General features: G+C 37.8%; 1 protein-coding gene across 1 annotated transcript in view; it reads left to right on the plus strand.

The window, feature by feature from the left end:
- The first annotated feature begins 435 nt into the window (after nt 1-435).
- Nucleotides 436-12,198, plus strand: part of LOC116558172 (arylamine N-acetyltransferase 2) — a 17,839-nt gene continuing 6,076 nt past the window's right edge. Inside the window, exon 1 of the mRNA XM_032288011.1 lies at nt 436-530. The gene's annotated coding sequence lies outside the window, so the exon portion shown is untranslated. The remainder of the gene's footprint in view (nt 531-12,198) is intronic.

Below are 12,198 nucleotides of genomic sequence, written 5' to 3' on the forward strand. Positions count from 1 at the left end.
TAGAGAAGTGAATGAGAGTGAGGCTGAGATGAAATGAGGCAGAAGAAAAAGAGAGGCCTTATAGGAATTGAAAAAAATGTTCCATAAACTGAAAGTGTGACTAAAACCTTTCATCTTCCTCTTTTGCCTCTTCTAAGTTATTGGTTCTGCTTTTCCTGAACCTGTTTTAAGCTCTCACCTTCTATATTACACATGGGAAGTCTGGCATCAGACTTCCAGAGAGCAGGAACTAGGTGAAATACAAGGGCACAGCTCTCCTAGCCTGTGGCATGGGTATCATCAGATAATATAATTCTCCATACCTCTTTTAATAAAAAGATTTGTGTAAGAGATTGACAGAGGCAAATTGAGGCTCTGCAACTACATTTCCCAGAGATCCCTGAGATGATTGTAACTAGACTCTAGGGTCAAGAGGGTATGGAATTCGAGTGAGATCACTTCCCTTGCAGATTGTGGAAGGGAGAACACTTTATTACAGACCTTGGAAGCGAGAGGATTGCATTCAGCTTGGTTCCTGGTTGCTGGCCAAAGTAAGTAGAACTTTGAAAGTAATTTGCTGTGTACTTTGAAATTCGTGTGTAAACCAAAAATAAAATCAAGTCCCCCTAGTGACTGCATGAATCCCCTCTTGTCCTAGGGGACCCTAGAGAAATCTGGAAAACAAAATTCCAGGCCATAATGGAAAGGAAGGTCAGACACACCTCATTATACCCACTCCCTTTTGGAGTTTAGGCACAACTGACCAGGATTAACATTGAAATTGTAATCGTAAGACTGGCAAAATGGACTCTTTGTGGGAATAAGATACCAAATTCCAACCTGACTCTGGTTTAGCATCACAGGATGTTAGCAGACCCTGAAGGAAATCAATATATTTAATCCCAAAATATATTTCTTTGACATATATTGAAATGGTCTTGTAAAGCCATGTTTTGTAGGGGAAATTTGCCTGTTTCTGGCTCTGCTTTGATTGAGGAGAGATTAAATGAGAGTCTGACACCTTAAAAATCTGAAAAGAGAGATTTACCATCTGTTTTCTCTAAGGCTGCTAGCTGGAGGTTTCATCTACATAACATAAACCATGGTTCCCACAGCCCCCTTTATCTTAACTCAAGCATTTCTTTGTACTGACTCGAAGTCTTTAGACAAAGCTTAACACTTTCAACCAACTGCCAATCAGAAAATCTTTGAATCACCTATGCCCTGTAAGCTCTCCTACTTTAAGGTATCTCAGATTTTCAGACAGAACAAGTGTATACCTTATGTGGGGGCCATAGCCAGTTGGCCCTTCTAAAGCTTCACTAAAAGTCACTGACATGTGACATATTGATTAATAGGGGAAAAGGAATATAAATTTATTTAATGCGTATATGTGGTATATTAGCCAGTGTTCTCTAGAGGGCCAGAACTAATAGGATAGATGTATATGTAAATGGGAATTTATTAAGGAGTATTGACTTATACAATCACAAGGTGAAGTCCCACAGTAGGCCGTCTGCAAGCTGAGGAACAAGGAAGCTAGTCCGAGTCCCAAAACCTCAAAGATAGGGAAGCTGATAATGCAGCCTTCAGTCTGCAGTCAAAGTCCCAAGAGTATAAAAGCTGAAGAACTTAGAGTTTGATGTTTGAGGCCAGGAAGCATGCAGCACAGAGAAAGATGCAGGCTGGAAAACTAAGCCAGTCTAGTCTTTCTGCATTCTTCTGCCTACTTTTATTCTGGCCATGCTGGCAGCTGATTAGATGGTGCCCACCCAGATTGAGGGTGGGTCTGCCTTTCCCAGTCCACTGACTCAAATGTTGATTTCATTTGGCAGCACCCTCAAAGACATATCCAGGAACAATACTTTGTATCCTTCAATCCAATCAAGTTTGACACTCAATATTACCCATCACACTTGGGAAACTTGAGAATGAAGACCCAACTTCCCAATAAGTTACAGAAACTCATGTACAATTGCAAGGCCACAGTAAAGAGTGGAGACTCAAAGCATGGCCAGAAAGAGGTAAATGAATTTTAGTGGCAGCATAGGTTAAGAGAGAGAGGAAGGAAGAAGCTTGGCTAGCAAAAGTGGCCTAATGGTGTAGATAAACCTTTTTGCAGAAAGAATAGATGGTAAATGTTTCTTTTCAGATCATTAAAGATGTCAGACTCTCAATCTCTCCTGGTTCCTGGGAAAGGCTAGAAAGAGTGGAGAGCATAGCTGCATTAATGGAGATTGTCCACAGATGCAATTTTTCCTCAGTTAAGTGGCTTTGAAAAGCCACTTCTGCTTGTTGGCCAGTGGCAACCATTTTAAACTGTGTCAAAGAGATATATTTGAGGGTGAAATATTTTTATTTTCTTCAGTCCCCACTTTGAAACTTAAAACAAGTTTCACATACCAAAAACCAAGGTAATAGCTTTGGAGAGATTTGGGTTACAGGTATTTAGATAGAGGCAGACACAGCAGTGGAAAAATAAATTGGGATATATATAAATGAGCAAATTTAAATATATCATTCCATATCTTCTTTAGGCAGTCTGTTAGTTTTGAGGCGAGATCAACTCAGTTAAAAACCTATCTCCCATTCCAGGAGGTGGCATTGCAAATGGTTTATGCCTCTAGATGTAATGTAGGCAATCAGATTTCTAGTAGAAGTCATTTCTATAGAAACAGAAAAAAAATAAAGGTTAATATCTGGAGTAGTCTATCTATAGACTAGCTTTTCTAGAATCTCTGAGGCATCTTCATATTGCAGTGGCAATCTTCCAGATTTCCCTGGAAGTTCAAACCAGGTGTTCAATTGAACTTTCTGAGAAGGACTTGCGTCAGCAGGCATGCAATGAAGGTTGTTTGTAAGTTACTGTTATTCTCTCCTGATACTTTTAGTTTGCAGGATTTTGAGAAAACCACAGTTTTAATCTGTAGTGAATTCAAGTAAGAAAAATGGGGAAAAAAATTGGAAGTGTTATTCTGGAGACTTGTAGCCAGAAAAAAAAAAATTCAGGATTTGGTCTAAATTGTAAAAAATAATAAGAACTGAAAAAACAATGGACAGGGTTAGAAGATAATAAAAGATATACTGTAGTTTTTGAAACATAATTTTTCTGCTTCCAATTCTTCAATTTTATGAAAGACATAGAACTGATTTATTTGAAAAATAAGTTTTGCTACTGTACTTGGTCTGATTATTCGCATAATTAATTATTCTTGCATGCAGCAAGAATAATTATTTACTATATAGGCTTCTTTTTTAAAATTGACTTTGCTAGAACATTCTTTTTTATAAAGAATCTCAGATTAGATCTCTTAAAAGCATCCTGAGCTCAACCAAGGATTTATCTGTTTCTACGGATACCTGTATAAATTGAGTGAATTCTCTCTCAAGGTCCAAAATAACTTGGGGTTCCTGGGCCTGTCAGAATGTGACCTTCTTTACCTATTACAGGCCAGAAACCTATAAAAGAACCTGTAAAGGAACTGCATAGACAAGGTGCAAGGCCAGTTTCATCCACAGGGCTAATAATTATCAGATCAGCTTTATAAAGTCAATCTCAATTTCTTAAAAAGCTGCCATTCCAGTCAAATCCTTGACTTGTGTCTACACTTGTGTCCTGTTACAAAAGAAAACGGAGTCTAACTGAATTTATGCAAATGATTATATTCCCGTAAATTAGCGATAATCACTAAGAGTATCCAAATTTCAGAGAAATCAGGCAAACAGAAGGAAATATGCTTTAAATTTTTGCTCACAAGAGTGTACTTTACACAAAGATTAAAAGCTGTAAATATCTAAAAAGAAAAAAATTTCTTTACGCTGAAAAACAAAATAAACAAAAGTAGTAATGTTTCAACAAAAGCCATAAAAAGATTATTTCAGTCTTCTATTAGTTCAGTACATGTAATTAACTTCTGTTCTGTTGGATATTGGGTCAGCTGTCCTCATGAACATATAAACTCCCTGAGAGTCCTGGGAGGTTTTCTTTTCTTTATTCTAGTGGCACAATCTCCAAAATTATCATAAAGCTTTATTCAAGAGCACCCCTTAGAGTTGTATAGCTAATTGCAAACCACGTTTTTAAAAGGATCAAAGTAGAACAACTGTGACAGAAGTCTTAGGACAGCCATGGTCAAGAACATACTTGACTAAGATAGCTTTGAAAAGCCACTTTTGCTTGTTGGCAATTTGCAGAAATTTGGTTATTTGAGGGTAAATAAAGGAAATTTGGTTATTTCTGTGGAATATAACAATTTAACATAATAATTATAAACACTACTGATAACATATGTGAAGACATCAGACTCATAGGAATATCATATGATTTTGAAAAACATACTAGTAACAGGTTTATATAAAAGTAACCCAAATAAAGTTAAACACCATTTTGTATTGGACAGTGTTTCCTATATGATTTTAACATGCCAAATACACTAAATGTGTCCATTTTTGGCTTCAGGGGATTTAAGATAATGAGTTCAATAAGAATGAATTTAGAATTTGATTTTGGAAAGTTTGATTTTCTTCAGTCCCCACTTTGAAACTTAAAACAAGTTTCACATGTTAAAAGCCAAGGTAATAGCTTTGGAGCCATTTGGATTAGAGGTATTTAGATAGAGACAGACATAGCAATGGAAAAACAAATTATAATCACCAAACAGGTCATTGTGAAATAAATCATTCATTTAGGCAAAGTGATAACTCAAAGATTTCAAAAAGTAAAAACCTTCACTCTTTGAGAGAGAAGACTCACTTTCACAAACAGTAAGACCTAATAAAGACAGCATGAGGCCAACTAAATTTGTCTCTCTTTCCTCAACTCCTGCTTTTTTTGCAGTTTTCTCAAAAGGTAAGCAAAAATCTTTCACTATCTCTTAATATTAAAAGAAAATCTTATTCAAGAGAGATCTAAATTTTACCATTGCATAGCATGTTAATGCTGAAGTTAACATTAATAAAATCTTGTAAACAAATCTATTTAATTTTAAATAGTTGTAACACAAGGTAAGATTTTTATAAATCTTTTACAACATTTTATAATTTTCTATAAAAGAGCAGATTAATGCTCAAATAAAACCCTGATATTTTGACATAAGGGCCTACATTCTGGCTCTATATTACTGTGTTTTTTATTTTAATATTTGATTCATACAAAAACTAAATAATTCCTTTCAACTTTTAGCCAGCTGGCTTACATACAGAATTCATTTTACAAGATCAATCCTTCAAAAACCTTTAGTTTTGTCCATATTTTTAATTTAAAACCATCTTTAAAAACCTGTACCTAGACAAAATTCCTTTCCTGTTAGGAAAAATCGCATTCCATGCCTTTTTGTAACTTTTTATCAGACTCATCATACTTGTTTCTATGTACTTTGTATGTATCTAGTAGTTTTCATTACATACTTTAACTGTAATGTTAACTCTTAGTAACTCTCATTTTTAATAAAATCTTGGGAGGTAAGCACTTTAAATTATGTACAAGGTGCAAAGGTCAGGGCAAGGGAAAATGCCTAGAGCTGGCCTTCCTCATAGCCTAAAGTTTCATATTTAAGAACGTAAGTTTATAGAAAAGTTAAACAAGTAAAAAGTTTTATATCTTGAAATATCTAGCAGAGATAGTGATTAATTCAGATCAAATGTCTAAATTCTCATGATGGTTCTATTTTATTAATACTTTTAAAACTATATTTGCCAAAAATTACTAAAATCACATGAATCTGAAAAGCATTTTTGCCTATTGATTTAGGAGTAGGGCAATGTGATACTCATGTAGAAAGTGCGCTAACGATATAGACCAATACAAGGACTTTAAAGTTTTGATTTTAAAAATTTTAGCTGTGAGACACACTCAATAGATTAAAAGGACAGTTGGGTTAAATTGTGAAAATGTTAAAGTTTATCTGCCTCACAAGGCCATGATAGAAACCCTCACTAAGTTTTGAAGAAAACAGAATAACAAATATATACCTCAGGTCAGAGTTGCAGAGAGGATCCAAGATGGCCGAACAGGAACAGCTCCAGAGTGCAGTTCCCAGCAAGAACAATGCAGAGGATGAGTGCCCACCACATTTCCAAACAAATTTTCACTTCCCACAGACCAGAAGATTCCTGGGCTGAAAAGCGTCATGAGTTTTCAGCACAGCGGTTTCAGCCCATGCTGGGTTGGCACACAGAAACTCACACAAATCTGGGCGGCTGTTTCAACTGGCACCTGGAATGCCTGGGAGACAGAGCCGCCCATTCAACTGAATGGGAGGGGACAGAGACAGGGAGTCAGGCAATCTGGCTTGGTGGGTACCACCCCCACAAAACAAGCAATCTGAAAAGCTCTGGATTGAGAGTTTCACAGCAAGTGCAGCTGGACCCAGGATAGTCCACCTCAGTTGGGGGAAGGGTGACCACCACTCCTGAGGCAGTCCGCCACTACCGAGGCAGTTCATACAGCAGCTGGGCAGAGCCTGCGGCAGCTCAGCAATACCTCTGCTGGCAGACTGTGACTAGACTACTCTGTGCAGGGCAGGGCATCTATGAAAAACAGGCAGCAGCATGACAGGAACTTATAAATAAAGCTGACTTTACTAGGACAGAGCACCTGGGAAAAGAGGTGGTTATGAGTTCTGCTGTAGCAGACTTAAAGGTACCTGCCCAGCAGCTCTGCACAGAACAACAGAGCCCCCAGCACAGCACTTGAACACCTAAAAGGGACAAAATGTCTCCTCAAGCAGCTCCCAACCCAATATACCCAAAGAGACACTTCATAAAGGAGAGCTCAGGCTGACATCTGGGCACATACCCTTCTGGGATGAAGTTAACAGAAGAAACTGGCAGCAACCCTTACTGTTCTATAGCCCCTGTGTAGACTCCAGGTAAGCAAGGTCTGGAGTGGACCTCCAGCAGTCCTGCAGCAGAGGGGCCTGACTGTTAGAAGGAAAACTAAGAAACAGAAAGAAAATACTTCATCATCAACAAAAAGGACATCCAGTCAGAGACCCCATCTGAAAGTCACCAACTACAAAGACCACAGGTAGATAAAGCCACTAAGACAGGAAGAAACCAGTGTAAAAAGGATGAAAACACCGAAAACCAGAACACCTCTCCTCCAAAGGATCACAACTCGTCACCAGCTAGAGATCAAAAATGGATGGAGAATGAATCTGATGAACTGACAGAAACAAGCTTCAGAAATTGGGTAATAACAAACTTCTCAGAGCTAAAAGAACATGTGCTAAATCAATGCAAAGAAACTAAGAACCTACAAAAAAGGTTAGATGAGATGCTAACTACAGTAACAGCTTAGAGAAGAATATAAACAACTTGATGAGCTGAAAAACACAGCGTGAGAACTTTGTAAAGCATATGCAAGTTTCAATAGCCAAATCAACCAAGCAGAAGAAAGGATATCAGAGATTGAAGATCAACTCAATGAAATAAAACGAGAAGGCAAGAACAGAGAAAAAAGAGTGAAAAGAAATGAACAAAGCCTCCAAGAAATATGGGATTATGTGAAAAGACCTACTCTACGTTTGATAGGTGTACCTGAATGTAACAGAGAGAATGAATCCAAGCTGGAAAACACTCTTCAGGATATTACCTAAGAGATATTCCCCAACCTAGCAAGGCAGGCCAACATTCAAGTCCAGGAAATAAAGAGAACGCCACAAAGATATTCCTCAAGAAGAGCAACCCCAAGTTACATAATTGTCAGATTCACCAGGGTTGAAATGAAGGAAAAAATGCTAAGGGAAGCCATAGAGAAAGGTCAGGTTACCCACAAAGGGAAGCCCATCAGACTCACAGCAGATCTCTCAGCAGAAAGCCTATAAGCCTGAAGAGAGTGGGGGCCAATATTTAACATCCTTAAAGAAAAGAACTTTCAACCCAGAATTTCATATCCAGCCAAACTAAGCTTTATAAGCAAAGGAGAAAGAAAATCTTTTAAGCAATTGCTCAGAGATCTCATCACCACCAGGCCTGCCTTACAAGAGCTCCTGAAATAAGCATTAAACAAGGAAAGGAACAACTAGTACCAGCCACTGCAAAAACATACCAAATGGTAAAGACCATCGTTACAATGAAAAAAAAATGCATCATCTAACAGGCAAAACATGCAGCTAGCATCAAAATGGAAGGATCAAATTTACACATAGCAATATTAACCTTAAATGTAAATTGGCTAAATGCCTCAATCAAAAGACACAGACCGGCAAATTGGATAAAAAATTGAGACCCATCAGTGTGCTGTATTCAGGAAAACCATCTCATCTGCAAGGACACACATAGGCTCAAAATAAAGGGATGGAGGAAGATTTATCAAGCAAATGGAGAGAGAGAGAAAAAAAAAAGCAGGAGTTGCAATCCTAGTCTCTGACAAAATGGACTTTAAACCAACAAAGTCAAAAGAAACAAATAAGGGCATTACGTAATGGTAAAAGGATCAATGCATCAAGAAGAGCTAATGATCCTAAATATATATGCACCCAATGAAAGAGCAACCAGGTACATAAAGCAAGTTCTTAATGACCTACAAAGAGACTTAGGCTCCCACACAATAATAGTGGGAGACTTTAACACTCACCTGTCAATATTAGACAGATCAACAAGACAGAAAATTAACAAGGATATCCAGGTTTTGTACTCAGATCTGGACCAAGCAGACCTAATAGATATCTACAGAAATCTCCACCCCAAATTCACAGAATCTACATTCTTCTCAGCACTGCATTGCACCTACTCTAAAATTGACCACATAATTGGAAGTAAATCACTCCACAGCAAATGCAAAAAACGGAAATCATAACAAACAGTCTCTCAGACCACAGGGCAATCAAATTAGAACTCAGAATTAAGAAACCACTCAGAACTGCACAGCTTCATGGAAACTGAACAACTGACTCCTGAATGTTGACTGGATAAACAATGAAATGAAGGCAGAAATAAAGATGTTCTTTGAAACCAATGAGAATGAAGACACAATGTACCAGAATCTCTGGGACACATTTAAAGTAGTGTCTAGAGGGAAATTTATAGCAATAAATGCCCACATGAGAAGTGAGGAAAGATCTAAAATCAACACCCTCTCATCAAAATTGAAAGAGCTAAAGGAGGAAGATAAAAAGCTAGCAGAAGACAAGAAACAACTAAGATCAGAGCAGAACTGAAGGAGATAGAAATAAAAAAAAAAACCTTCAAAAAAATCAATAAAGCAGGAGCTGGTTTTCTGAAAAGATCAACAAAATAGACCACTAGCCAGACTAATAAAAAAGAAAAGGGAGACGAATCAAATAGATGCAATGAAAAACAATAAAGGGGATATCATCACTGATTCCACAGAAATACAGACTACAATCAGAGATTACTACAAACAACTGTATGCACATAAACCAGTAAACATGGAAGAAATTGATAAATTCCTGGACACTCGCACCCTCCCAAGCCTAAACCAGGAAGAAACTGAAACCTTAAATAGACCAATAGCAAGGGCTGAAGTTGAGGCAGCAATTAATAGCCTACTAACCAAAAAAAAAATCCAGGTCCAGATGGGTTCACAGCTGAATTCTACCAGGTGTACAAAGAGGAGCTGGTACCATTCCTTCTGAGACTATTCCAAACAATACAAAAAAGAGGGAATCCTTCCCAAACCATTTTATGAGAAAAACATCATCCTGATACCAAAACCCAGCAGCGACTCAACAACAAAAACTTAAGCCCAATATCCATGATGAACATTGATGCAAAAATCTTCAATAAAATACTGGCAAACTGATTACAACAGCACATCAAAAAGCTTATCCATCACATTCAAGTAGGCTTCATTCCAAGGATGCAAGGCTGGTTCAACATACACAAAAACATAATCCCCCACATAAACAGAACCAAAGACAAAAACCACGTGATTATCTCAATAGATGCAGAGGAGTCCTTCAACAAAATTCAACAGCACTTTATGCTAAAAACTCTCAATAAACTAGGTATTGAAGGAACACATCTCAAAACAATAAAAGCTATTTACAACAAACCTACAGTCAATATCATACTGAATGGGTGAAAACCAGAAGCATTCCCTTTGAAATCGGGCACTAGACAAGGATGCCCTCTCTCACCCCCCCCCATTCAATATAGTATTGGAAGTTGTAGCCAGAGCAATTAGAGTCAAACTGTCTCTTTTTGCAGACGACATGATTGTATATTTAGAAGACTCTATCATCTCAGCCCAAAATCTCCTTAAAGTGATAAGCAACTTCAGCAAAGTCTCAGGATACAAAATCAACGTGCAGAAATCACAAGCATTTCTATACACCAATAACAGACTAACAGAGAGCCAAATAATGAGCAAACTCCCATTCACAATTGCTGCAAAGAGAATAAAATACCTAGGAATACAACTAACAAAGTATGTAAAGGGCCTCTTCAAGGAGAACTACAAACTACTGCTCAACGAAATAAGAGAGGACACAAACAGATGGACAAACATTCCATGCTCATGGTTAGAAAGAATCAATATAGTGAAAATGGCCATACTGTCCAAAGTAATTTATAGATTCAATGCTATCCCCATCAAGCTACCAATGACCTTCTTCAAAGAACTGGAAAAAATCACCTTAAACTTCATATGGAACCAAACAAGAGCCCACATAGCCAAGACAACCCTAAGCAAAAAGAAAAAAGATGGAGGCATCACACTATCTGATTTCAAAATATACTACAAGGCTACAGTAATCAAAACAGCATGGTACTGGTACCAAAATAGATAGACCAATGGAACAGAACAGAAGCCCTGGAGGCAATGCCACACATCTACAACCATCTGATCTTTGACAAACCTGGCAAAAGCAAGCAATGGGGAAAGGATTCCCTGTTTAATAAATGGTGTTGGGAAAACTGGCTAGCAGTGTGCAGAAAGCAGAAACTGGACCCCTTCCTGACACCTTACACTAAAATTAACTCCAGATGGATTAAAGACTTAAACATAAGACCTAACACCATAAAAACCCTAGAAGAAAACCTAGGCAAAAGCATTCAGGACATAGGCATAGGCAAGGACTTCATGACTAAAACACCAAAAGCATTGGCAACAAAAGCCAAAATAGACAAATAGGATCTAACTAAACTCCAGAACTTCTGTACAGCAAAAGAAACAATCATTAGAGTGAACTGGCAACCAACAAAATGGGAAAAAATTTTTGCAATCTACCCATCTGACAAAGGGCTAATATCCAGAATCTACAAAGAACTGAAGCAGATTTACAAGAAAAAAACAAACCCATCCAAAAGTAGGCAAAGGATATGAACACTTTTCAAAAGAAGACATATATGAGGCCAAAAAACATATGAATAAATGCTCATCATCACTGATTATTAGAGAAATGCAAATCAAAACCACATTGACATACCACCTCATGCCAGTTAGAACGGTGATCATTAAAAAATCTGGAGACAACAGATGCTGGAGAGGATGTGGAAAAATAGGAACACTTTTATACTGTTGGTGGGAGTGCAATCCAGTTCAATCATTGTGGAAGACAGTATGGCGATTCCTCAAGGACCTAGAAATAGAAACTCCATTTGACCCAGCAATCCCATTACTAAGTATATACCCAAAGGATTATAAATCATTCTATTATAAAGACACATGCACATGTATGTTCATGGCGGCACTGTTTACAATAGCAAAGACTTGGAACCAACTCAAATGCCCATCGATGATAGACAGGACAAGGGAAATGTGGCACATATACACCATGGAATACTATGCAGCCATAAAAAATGATGAGTTCATGTCCTTTGTAGGGACATGGATGAATCTGGAAACCATAATTCTCAGCAAACTGACAAAAGAACAGAAAATCAAACACCGCATGCTCTCACTCACAGGCGGGTGTTGAACAATGAGAACACATGGACACAGGGAGGGGAGCATCACACACTGGGGTCTGTTGCTGGAGCAAAGGTAGGGGGTGGGGAGGTTGGGGAGGGATAACATAGGGAGAAATGCCAGATGTAGGTGCCAGGGGAATGGAGGCAGCAAACCACATTGCCATGTGTGTACCTATGCAACAAGCCTGCATGATCTGCACATGTACCCCAGAACCTAAAGTACAATTTAAAAATATAGATATTAAAATATATTAAAATTTAATATATAGTAATTAAAAGTATGTCCTGCATGATCTGCACATGTACCCCAGAACCTAAAGTACAATTAAAATATATATATAT

The sequence above is a fragment of the Sapajus apella genome, unplaced genomic scaffold (assembly GCF_009761245.1).
Source record: "Sapajus apella isolate SASKATOON/1434 unplaced genomic scaffold, GSC_monkey_1.0 scaffold21, whole genome shotgun sequence".
NCBI lineage: Eukaryota > Metazoa > Chordata > Mammalia > Primates > Cebidae > Sapajus > Sapajus apella.